Here is a 12,798-nt window from a genome sequence, read left to right as displayed (position 1 = left end):
TTCTGTAACGTTGAGGTTGAATCATAGGAGGAAGCAGGATCCACATGCAACAAACTTTATTAAATAAACCCAAAACTAGACAAACTCAGACTAGGGAAACAGGACATAGGAACCAAACAGTAGTGGTGGGCAGATCGAGGCTTCGTGAAACAATGAAACAGTTGAAGCAAATGTGCCATATTGTGTCGAGGCTTCGAAACAATCCGACACCCGTCTCAACGATGACACCTAGTGGTCACTTGCAGGTGTTGATCTGAAACAACCTTGACAAGGAGCCATTACATTTTTTTTGTTTTTTATTATTGTATTTTTCTAATATGTGAAGCTTGTAACCTGTAGGCTCCTCACTGTGCATAATGTTATTTTGGTCATGAAAAATGAATATTAATAAAAGAAATCAAGCCACAATGTCTCACTTTTTTATAGATTTTTATTCAAAAATATTAATTTCTCTGCTGTGGAAGGACTTAGTTTAAGACCTGAAGTTTAATTATCTGTAAAAAAAAAATATTTTTTTTTTACAGATAATTTCTCCAGCCTTTGAAAAAATCCTCTCACAAGGGACACTTGTTGCTGGCATGCAAAGATATTTTTTAGCAAGGACATACAAGAGGAAAGATTACTACTCTCTCTTAGTAAGTTAGGGGATCATGAGTTCTGGGCAAAAATGCATCGTTGAGGTATTTTGTCACTTCCACTGTGGCATCAGCTGTAGCATTGTGTATCATCTGGGTTTCACAGATACGATTATCAAAAAGTTCCCATAAACTGCCCTGTGTTTCTACTGGTGTTGATGTTGATGACATGATTGGCAGTTGTGATTGGGACGTTAGGTTGTAGGGCTTAGGTTGACACAGACCTATGGACTTTCTAAACAGTGTCCCAACAGTTTGTTATTATATTTCAATTATAATTATATTTCAAACAATGCTTAGATGGCCCAGCAGTGCCAGTAGCAGGCCTATAGGGGAATGCTACCATCCTCTGTCTGCACCCTGCAATGGCAGGATAAGCCTAAATATAACTAAACAAATCGCACTATAAATGTCACTATATCAGCAAAAATCCGCTATCTCAAAATCAAACTCCTCTCACAAAAACCCACGAGGCCAAGATGCGTTGACTTCACTTTTATACAGATGTGCGATTGTGTGGTCTGTTCCCGACCCTGTCAATCAAACACTGATTCGGCATGCCATGCCACCTGTCGAAACACTTGTGAAACACTCCAAAGCTTCATTTAGCCTTAGTCACGTGACGTGTGTTTTGAATCACGCTTCGGATCAGTGTTTCGAAACATCTGCGCTTCGGGATCTTGAAAAGCTTCGGAACGTCAGTTTCGCGTCAGCCATCCCTACCAAACAGCCAATATAAAATAACATTAAGAACTCACAAAGACTGAAACTAGACACAGGGCTTAAATACACAGACAGACAAGCTACATATACACTCACCTAAAGGATTATTAGGAACACCTGTTCAATTTCTCATTAATGCAATTATCTAATCAACCAATCACATGGCAGTTGCTTCAATGCATTTAGGGGTGTGGTCCTGGTCAAGACAATCTCCTGAACTCCAAACTGAATGTCAGAATGGGAAAGAAAGGTGATTTAAGCAATTTTGAGCGTGGCATGGTTGTTGGTGCCAGACGGGCCGGTCTGAGTATTTCACAATCTGCTCAGTTACTGGGATTTTGACTCACAACCATTTCTAGGGTTTACAAAGAATGGTGTGAAAAGGGAAAAACATCCAGTATGCGGCAGTCCTGTGGGCGAAAATGCCTTGTTGATGCTAGAGGTCAGAGGAGAATGGGCAGACTGATTCAAGCTGATAGAAGAGCAACTTTGACTGAAATAACCACTCGTTACAACCGAGGTATGCAGCAAAGCATTTGTGAAGCCACAACACGCACAACCTTGAGGAGGATGGGCTACAACGGCAGAAGACCCCACCGGGTACCACTCATCTCCACTACAAAAAGAGGCTACAATTTGCACAAGCTCACCAAAATTGGACAGTTGAAGACTGGAAAAATGTTGCCTGGTCTGATGAGTCTCGATTTCTGTTGAGACATTCAGATGGTAGAGTCAGAATTTGGCGTAAACAGAATGAGAACATGGATCCATCATGCCTTGTTACCACTGTGCAGGCTGGTGGTGGTGGTGTAATGGTGTGGGGGATGTTTTCTTGGCACACTTTAGGCCCCTTAGTGCCAATTGGGCATCGTTTAAATGCCACGGCCTACCTGAGCATTGTTTCTGACCATGTCCATCCCTTTATGACCACCATGTACCCATCCTCTGATGGCTACTTCCAGCAGGATAATGCACCATGTCACAAAGCTCGAATCATTTCAAATTGGTTTCTTGAACATGACAATGAGTTCACTGTACTAAAATGGCCCCCACAGTCACCAGATCTCAACCCAATAGAGCATCTTTGGGATGTGGTGGAACGGGAGCTTCGTGCCCTGGATGTGCATCCCACAAATCTCCATCAACTGCAAGATGCTATCCTATCAATATGGGCCAACATTTCTAAAGAATGCTTTCAGCACCTTGTTGAATCAATGCCACGTAGAATTAAGGCAGTTCTGAAGGTCAAACACAGTATTATTATGGTGTTCCTAATAATCCTTTAGGTGAGTGTACATAACGGGGAACTGCTAACATGGGACAAGACAGGGGAACACAGACATGAATCATGACATTAGTCTCTTTTGGGGGGATGTTTCATTCCTAAGAGTGGGCTCTGAAGCTTATTTGTTAAATGTAACAAATAGTTATGTGTCTGATTGTCTCAGTCGTTACACACAATTAGGAACATAATAAGGGCACTTTAAAATTAATTTAATTCAATGTGGACCCTGATAATTGGAAGGTATCTAAAACCTACAAACATTGTTACAGGTATGTTCATTATTCAAAAAAGCCCATAAAATAGTTCTGCAAATGTAAAGTAATATTTACCATAAGCTCAACCATCACAATGTATGGGTGATGTCCCCTGGGTAGCCACTAGAGGTCCTCTTCCCCCACAGGTGTCAGTCACTATTGGACTACAATCCCCATCACCCTTGTCGGACTCATTATTCATTATCACACTCAGCTGTTCCCACTCAACTTGTTAGTGTCTGTCTATTTATACCCTGTCTGTTTTATCACTTGTTCTGGAATCCTTGTATTTTGTCACCTGCTTTCCAGAGTCTGTCTTGGTTTGATTAAGTGTTTATTTCTTGTTTTTGGACTGCTTACATGGATCTTGACCTTTTGCCTGTTCCTGGATTTATGATTACGGATTACCCAATAAAACTGCACTTGGACTATCACCCTTTCGTGTGCGTGTTGTGACAACCGTATTGTAGAGTTTTATCTTTTAGATAAAAACAATTGGATGGATGGATGGATGGATGGATGGATGGAGTTTAATCCTCCTCTGCTGAGATCTTGAGAGATTTCATGTCTTATTTGTGGCTGTATGTTGTTGGGGTTTTTTTTTTTTTAACCAGTTCAGCGGAAATCCCACCCTGCAACCGATTCTAAAGATCTCACTGGTCATGTCAATCCCTGTACTGATTGCCTACACTGAACCCTAAACCCACCCGTCACTGTCTTCCAATAATGCTCAATCAGCACTCAGTTATATTTATGTATTATTATGGACATCTCAGGTTGAACTTCATGACATTTACCTTAAAGGGGACATATCATGCTAAACCCACTTTTATAGCCCTTAAAGGGTAACTAAACCCTAAACCAACTTTTTTTAGTTAATGATCTGTAAGAATGGGGCTTTATTAGTGCTGTTCATTGATTCGAGTAACTTTTTTGACATTTGGGTATAAAGTGTTTTAATTCTACAATATATGGTGTAAAAACGTCTGAGTGCTGCCCTCTTCAGGTTGAACGGTGGCTACTGCAGTTGAATTTTCCTATTGGATGTTGCGGTACTGCGTGACGTAAGCGGTACTGCGTGACGTAGGCAGGTTCCAGCTCACCACGCCCTCCCTTGGTACGAGCTCACCACGCCCTTGGATGAGATAGCATAGATTTATCTGTATTTAGTACAGTGGTAGGTGTACTGTTGCTGGGTGCAACTGCACTGCTGGACTGCATAGCTTTCCAGCAGACTTGGAAATTAGGCGCCAGTGTTTGCATGCACTTGGCCTGGAAGACCGTGAGTGTAAAACCTCCATTTTACACGGAATTGCTTTTCCAACGCAATAGAGGTGGAAATTGGCTTCTCCACACAGCTCGCGCTGAACAGCGACGCAGTGCCAAATGCTGCTCCTTCTGCATGGACTCCACCACTGCAGCGGCGTCTTGATGTGATTGATCATATATATTTTAATCACAATTTATGGTTAGGCTAAAGTTAATCCTCTGGGGTCGACAAACGCGTCGGCGCATTTTGCTGGATTTTTTCACATAGCGGCAAAATATGAATATGCCTATAGAGAGCGCGCGCTATTGACATCAACTCGATAAAACTCATCAGATGCATCATGTACTTTACGTCGTCTTGCGACCCTGTGAGTCACTCTCCATTTAGAGAGTCTGACAGCAGGTCTCAGGTGCACGCCCTTCCGCTCACGGTTCATCCCCTCTATCTCCGCTGGGGTCTGCCCACTTTTCTAGCATTTTTCAAATATTGCCAGTGGGTGGAGTCAGGCTCTGACCATGGGTTTAGTTACCCTTTAAATGCATTTTGTTGTATATTTGGAGTGTTTAGAAGTACAGAAAAGTTGAAATTATTCTCTTCAGGTGCTTCGTTGATATCTTTATATTCTGTTTTGGTCATATTTTTCAACCTGTTCCGATTTTTCTGTTCTCTATGACGTTTTTTTAACTATTACGTCACAGTATTTGCAGTGGAACTGCCAAATAAGGACATTGACTTCCGGCCCAACACTTCGAGCAATCCGCCATTTTTATTTCTCGCTGCAATTTTGTAGTCCAAGCTAAAGGATGCAGAAGTTACGAGAGGGAAAGTTAAAATGTTCGGTTGTTGGATGTAGTAACCCACACGCTTCATTACACCGTCTAAAGGCCAATTTATACTTCTGCGTCGGGTGCGCGTAGTAGGTACGGCGTAGCATACGCATAGACGCATATCATACGTCGTACCCTTCGCCGTACCCTGACGCGCACCTCCTCAAAAATGTAACTACGCGTCGCGGCGACGCGGACCACAAGATCTGTGATTGGTCGGCTTGGTAGCATCGCATTTCCTCCTACACATTTCCGTCATTTTTAAATTCGGTTCAAACGTCAACAGGTTCACAGGTCGCATGTACCATCTCCTCCGACGCCTTCTCTCGTTTCTGCCTTTTAGTTTTTCCACCTCGATAAGCTCCAACTCCAACATGACCCACTCTCTTTCAGACGCTAGTAGCATAAACTCAAAACAGCCGCGAGGAATCTAAACACAGTGGGAAATTAAAACCCGCCCCCGCCAACTAGCGTCTCGGTGGTGTAACTGTAGAGCAACACAGATATAACGCAGAAGTATAAATGCTCACGACGGAGTCACCTACGTGCGTAGCCTACGACGTACACTACGGCGTACACTCGACGCAGAAGTATAAATTGGCCTTAATGTAGATGAACTGCCGCGCTTCTAGGGCGCATGTTTAACGGAAAGAACGAGCAGAGAGAGAGACCCGGTCGCGCGCGCACACTCTCTCTCTTCGGAGCCAGGCGAAAGTGTAAACAAGACTTCACCGTCTCCAAACTAGACGCTGTCTTGCTCTCTCCCTCGCACATATTAATCAAAATAAATCGACACGGTGGTAAAAGGTCGGAAGACCAAAGTTTCATGTGTAAATACAGTAGGTGTTTCTCAATGTCAAGGATACTTCCTTGGCAGGACTGTTCCTTCCAAGTCACTTCCTTCATCGGCTAGGCGAGGCTCCTCTTTAGCATTCGGAGAACACGTAAATGGAACAGGCTAGCAAGTGCACGTCAGTGCATCATTACGTCAGTGAAAATGAAAAACAGAGCGTTGCTATGGACACAGTTCTGTTCACTCAGGCAATATAATCGTTTTTAAATCAATAAACTCCTTTTTAATCATATTGATTATTTGACTGTCAAGTGTGTTTAAACAGTGCGGGTCAATCTGACCCATAACATAATGGATGTAATTATTTTTTAAAACAAATGTTTGGTAACGTAAATATATTTACATTTGAAAGCATATTGACCCGTTAACGCTCCGACTCCGTTAACGTCCAACATTTAGAATTTTTTGAACAAGATAGCAAAGCTGCGCGCATTGGATTGTGGGTGATTTGAGAGCGCGAAGAGCGCGAAGGCTACACATATGCATCCTTTCCTGTATATGGGATATTTTTCGAACGAAGGACTCAGTCCTTGGTTGAAATTCCGAGGATCCTCGACATTGGAACAGTCCTTCGACGGAAATTCTGGCTTCCGAGGATCCTTCCTTGACATTGAGAAACGGCTAGTAACACACCATTGCGATACATCCATATGAAGACGTTGTTCTGCAGGTTCGTCGTCTTCATTTTCATCTCGCTTCGGCTCCGACTCTGGCTCGAACATGTAAGGCTGGCTGGACAAGTCTTCCGTTGTTGACATTTTGTTAATAACGTGTGAATAAAAGGTTTCTGTGCCGCTAGATAATCGTATCTCTGTTATCAAACTACAAAAATGGCCAAACGGGGTGGAGTTGAACGAGTGTCACCTCTGCAACCTGGAGAGGGGGCGGGGTATGAAGTGTCTCAATTGTATTTAAAGAGACCGCACCAAAACGAGTTGCTCTCAGACGCACATCAGAAAAGGGGTAGAAAAGGGGTCTGTGGAACTATAATAATGAGGAATTCAGACCCAAGCATTGCAGTTCTTGCTTTATATAGACTACAAATGTATGATTTATATGTAAAAAGGAACGATTTAAAAGCATGATATGTCTCCTTTAATTTAAATTTAGTTAAATTATTAGTAGTTTTTAGTAGTTTTATGAAATTTAGTAGTTTTATGAACAATGCTTATGTGTATTTTTAAGGAAATTTAGTAGTTTTATAAAAATAAAAAAAAATTTACTGCATTTTCTCTGTAAAAACTTTTTTTTTATGGACCTTTTTCACATTTCTGGGTTTCTCAGAAGTGGAAGTCATCATAGTTGGGTAAACTTCTATAGTGGTAACTGAGAGAATACATTAAATATATATTTTTTGTGTTCCCATTTGCTCAAAAAAATAAAATCCACAATAGTATTTTCACAACACCCACAGCGCTGGTAGAGGTGCAACTTCTGCTGGTCTCCAGATCCGAGGGTCTGCTTTCTGCAGATGAGGAAGAACCATCGGTGCTGATGGAGGTCGCATCTCCAGTTATCTGTGAACAAAATTACAGTACTGTCTTCATGAGATATTTGAATGTACAGTATGAAAGATGGATAGCCGCTTGCTTTAAACCTGACACAAAGAGTGTACCAACCTCTGATGGCTTCCATTTCCAGGGCTGCAGTCAGCAGATTTGAGGGTCTGCATGAGGAAGTATCTTCAGTGCTTAAATCCAGTATGCTCACATTGAAATATTCTTAACAATATAAAAGTGATTCTTATGATTACTCTATAAAAAATCATTAAAACTTTCACAGCAAAAAGACATTTGTGCCACAACCTGAATGGGGACGTTTTAACAATTACTAATTTATTAATTACACTACAAAAACTGAGTATGAAAGTTTTTCCTTTAATTTGTCCCCCATCCGTTTGTTCAAGTATAAAATGATTGAGATATATAAAAACTCTAACCCTGGCTTCAGCTAGAATGTGGTCATGTTTCATTTCAAGAGCCATGCGTCTCCCCTCTTGGTAGTGATCCTCTGAGTCAAGGCTATGTTTGGTGGCCATAGCAACGCAGACAGATACAGACACTGACTGACAAAGACGGATTAGACAGACAAGTCGACAAAGATAGACAGAGAGGAAAGATTAAGGAAATAGATAAAGACTGAGATAGATAAAGATATAGATATAGATTGGAGAGATGGATAGAAATACAGATAGTGAGATAGATGGACAGATAGTTTGCGAGAGATAGACAGAGATAGATAGAAAGAGGTTGGCTCTTAAAAGTGCCTTTGGGTGTTGAAAATCAGGTGTATCTTGGTCGAAAAGGTGAAGTTTGACAGAATCTGCAGGGAGAACAGAAAATGTTAATTATGTAGTGTAGGCTAGCTAAGTTGATATAAGTTTTAAAAAGTGTTCCCCAATAGTGAGAGATTCCCATTTCCTTTTAAATAACGTTACGTTATGTGTTATTACTGACAGTGACATTTTACAATGACTTCGAGAGAAAATGACATCTCTAGATAATGAGAGTTAACGTTAGCTTATGTTGAAGTTAGCTAACCATTTAGCAAGCCTATTTTCACAAGAGTTTTATTATAATTTTTTTGCTGATAACAAGGAAACCATTGGTCGGGCTTTAATTCGTTGCCTTAATGTAAACCGTGTGTGTCTAATGACAAAGAAAGGCATGAATTATGACATTTAAGCAAAACGTGTTCATTAAGCCAACTTACCTGTACGGTGGTTTGAGCGCAATGAGAAATCACTGAAGAAATCACCCAATCGCAAAGCGGACTGGCTCTGTCTCCACAGCAACGGATGCTGAGGTTCATGGGTAATGCTGGGGTCAATTAATTAAATTAAATTAAATTAAATTAAATTAAATTAAATTAAATTAAATTAAATTATTTTATTTTATTTTATTTTATTTTATGGAGAAACAATTTAAACGTATGATCATATCAGTCGATAAGGCTCTGTAGATTACCGTTAGATGACACACCAAACCAATGGAAAAACGGTATTTCTCCAAAAATAAACAGCAACATTTAGATACGATAGCCGTAGCTGAACTCTTCAGTTTCGTTAATTGAATATATTTACTATATTTTGACTGGAAGGAAGGAACCACGGACGATGGTTTACAATGGCGAGAAGCCTACAGAATATAAAGCAATAAAAACAAGGACAAAAACATGTCTGATTAAATGTTGAGTAATGTAGCACTTAAAGTTTTTAAAAAAAGAATGACAAATGAGAAAAACAATGCTCCAGATTGGCAGAAAGAAAAACGTGGTGCAGACACGAAATATACTTCCCATTGAAATACATTAGATTGAAAGTCGTGCTGAGTGCCACGAAAAAAAGGGGACATTCGTGTTCACGAACACGAATCAATAGATTAAATTTCGTGACTATGTCACGAACTGCCGTGATATATTCTGTGAGCAATTTTTCTTTGGTTTTATTTGATACACAATACCGACTAAGAACTCCCCAAAAATGTTCCCACTCAAATGATGGAAACATATTAACCCAAACAAATTTAGATGGAGGAGAAGAGATAGCCTACTGACAAAATGAGATCTAATCAATTGGTTACTGCATTTATCATTAATTAAATCAAGTTTATCTAAAAACAAATGTTTGGAGACTTTACTTGCAGTGTTACCCCATAGAGCCCTGATTTCTGAATAGAGATTAAATTTTGGCAGAAATAGAATTCATGACAATACAATATTCTTTAACAGAAATATGACCCTTAAATTTCAGACATCGTTCAGTAATACTCAAAAACTGACCATCAGAATTCAACAACTGACTAACTAATAATATATCAGACTCAAACCAATGTCTTAAAAATAATGTTTTTCTTCGGTGTGTAATATAGCCTACTTATTATTCCAAATAAAAAAGGAGTGAGGAGAGAAGTTATGTTTAAAAGCCAAACACCATGTCAAAAAGACTTGCTTGTGAAAATTAGATAAACAAAGAGGTATTTTGTTGATATAAAAAAAAAATTATACCACCAAGTTGATTCATTAAATGGTTAGGGAAGATATTCCACAGAGCAATTATTTTTAATAAAACATTTTAGCCAATTTATTTTAAAAGTGCTGTTCAAAGTTGTAAAATCCACAACAGTCAAACCACCCTGATCATATGGATCATATGGATTGCATTAAATAATGAGGCCTTTTTTTCCAAACAAAATCAAATAACAACTTGTCAAACTCTTTGGTAAATGTCTTGGGGACAAATAGAGCTTGGGAGATATACGCAGATCTTGACAAACCTTCAGATTTAGACAATAAGACACGACCATAAATGGATAAATCTCTCTGCAACAAAGAGTCAAACTTTCTTTTTGTACTGTTGATCATCGGATTAAAGTTAAGAGAAGTACGATATGATTCATCTTTGCAAAGTTTTACACCAAGATATGTGACAACCTCCTTGACAGGGATTCCATCAATTTCTTCGAGGTTAACACCCCTATTAAAGTGGAAAAATCTCACATTTGCTTATATTAAGGTTGAGACCAGATACTTTAGAGAAATTGCTTTGCTAACCTCTGCAGCATTTTTTAAAAATAGTTTCACGAGTTCACATCTACATATAATTATTACGGTAAAGGTTATGCGTATTTGGCGTGCTGTCCGGGTGGAGGGCTCCGAGCTCGGAATTTCTGCCCAAACCCAGAGTACTCCCCCCGTTGGTAAGAGTAGATGGAACTAGAAGTGAGGAGACTGAACTAAAAGTGAGGAGATGGAGTGGAGGTGGGATGCTGAATAAACTGTCAAGGAACAGAGGTGGGTTCTGCTGTTATTTATATTGTCCTGAGTTGATTACTGATTGATCTCCACTTGTGCTAATTGGGTTAATTATCAGCACCTGCTCCTCCCGAACCTTGTTAATAAAACATCTGCTGCGTTCCAAACCGCATACTTCCCTACTATTTAGTATGGGAAAAAGAGTAGGCGAGCGAAAAAGTATGTACGAATCCAAAAGAGTAGGCGAGAATAACCTGGGTGACGTACGAATTATCGCGAGATTCGGACTTAAGTGCGTTCCAATATGCCTACTTTCCTACTATATAGTAGGCGAAAACAGTACGTGAAGGAAGCAGTACGTTCGAAACATCAGTATTCATAAAAGAGTAGGCGAGAAGTTCCCGGATGGCTTACTTCTTCCGGCCAGATTTTTGAGTGCTCAACCGATGGATACTCTTCTATCCCAGGAGGCCACGCGATAGGATACGTCATTATCAAACATCGCAGAGATCGGCGACGCGGGTGCTTTCAAATGTGAGTAAACACAGTTCCTTTTGTTAAAATTGCATGTGTTGAACTACTGTAGAGTAAACTGTTGAATTGTTGAAGGTGTAAAGACGTTACACAGTGTAGTATAGTTGTGATTTTGCTGTAAAAACACGTTTTATTGTATACAACGTTAGCTAACAGGGGAGCTCCAGTAAAGACACGTAAGTTACGTCTCTAAAGTGGATTTACATAAACAAACCATACATCAAAGACGCTTATTTTAAATGTCTATTTACATCTGACAGGAAAATCTTGAAATATCACAACATGAAATAGACATCTGAGTGAAATGTGTGCTATTATGTAGAACAAATCTATAAAGTAACTAACGTTAAACATAAGTTATCTATTTTATTTGTCCATTACTGTTGATAAATTGAGGAACATTTATGTTGGATAAAAAGTTAAAACAACCTCAACATGTAAATGTAGTGTTGAGTTCATAAATCACAGAGGTAACGTGAATCTTGTCTGGATGTTACAGGGTCAGATGAACAGATGTGTGTTTATCTGGTGGAGAGTTGCTCATGAAGGCTTTGAGTGAGTATACTACAGAAATGAATAACAACTATTTAAATCTTAAGTTGTAGTTTATTTTATTGTAATTTCAAACAGAGCTATTACAGCACTTTTCTGATTCTTGATTTCTGTGCATTTGCTGCACAGCTTTTGTGGTGGAGCAGGACCTGCAAGGAAAGATGATGGCGGCATTTGTGGAAAAAAAGCGTTTTTGTCTTCTAAATAATACTGAAATCAAATGACATTGTGTGGTTAAAATTACTGCTTTTGTGTTATGTTTGTGCATTTTGTAGGATCTGAAATGTCAGCGGGCTGGTGTGAGCACTGAGGATGAAGAGCACAGAGCTGAATCCTGGAGATGGTCCCTCCATCACTCCACTTGCCTCAGATTGTGAAGCACAACACATCACGCAACAACCTCCGGCACAAGGGAACGGCTCACCTCTGGCGGTCAGCTGATTCAGCAGAATAAAGCTGCAGAATGGGAACCGCTGTGTTGAGATGGCAGAAGGATGTGGGGTTCAGTGCCTGTAGTCTACATACATACATGATTGTAGTTTGAATAAAGCTTGTTTCATGTGTTGACTTATGCATTTGTTTATTGTGTGATGGCGACTTTCATTCATTCTTTTACTAATTTATTAATATTTCTCATTGTTGTCAGTAAATAAAATATAATTATTTAATTAATGTTTGAAAGAAGATGTAGATATGTTCATTATATACACATCTAGAGTGTATTCAATCATGCATAGCTATGTCATATGACATACATTACAATTTGTTTGTTTTATTGAATTATATAATTTTCAGTAAAAAGTCATATAATTAAGTATTGGTCAGCATTTATCGTTGTTATTATTGTATGTTTTGGGGTGGGATAGAAATGCAATTCATTCTGAGGTAATATTCATTTTTAATATTAATGATACTTAAAATTTAGAGTATAAAATCAACAGTTTTCCTCCAAAGGCGAATCTTCGCACAGCTGCCCTTTGTGCAGACATTACAAACGCTGAGGAAACCCGTTCTAGGTAGGGCTGTCGAGTTACTGATGTTATGAGATCTGTAAAAAATCTCATTATGTATGCAAACCCAATATATATATATATATATATATATATATATATA

The 12,798-nt window shown here is 39.3% G+C and overlaps 1 long non-coding RNA gene across 1 annotated transcript; it reads left to right on the top strand.

Annotated features, from left to right (window-relative positions):
• The first annotated feature begins 11,072 nt into the window (after window positions 1–11,072).
• LOC311278856 lies at window positions 11,073–12,246 on the top strand. Its single transcript, XR_014625485.1, has 3 exons — window positions 11,073–11,133; window positions 11,633–11,688; window positions 11,961–12,246. It is a non-coding gene; the product is annotated as an uncharacterized lncRNA (long non-coding RNA).
• Window positions 12,247–12,798: the final 552 nt, after the last annotated feature.

The sequence above is a fragment of the Rutilus rutilus genome, assembly GCF_951802725.1.
Source record: "Rutilus rutilus genome assembly, chromosome: 19".
Lineage (NCBI taxonomy): Eukaryota > Metazoa > Chordata > Actinopteri > Cypriniformes > Leuciscidae > Rutilus > Rutilus rutilus.
Note: the sequence above shows the minus strand (reverse complement) of the source record. Positions and strands in the feature narration are given on the sequence as shown.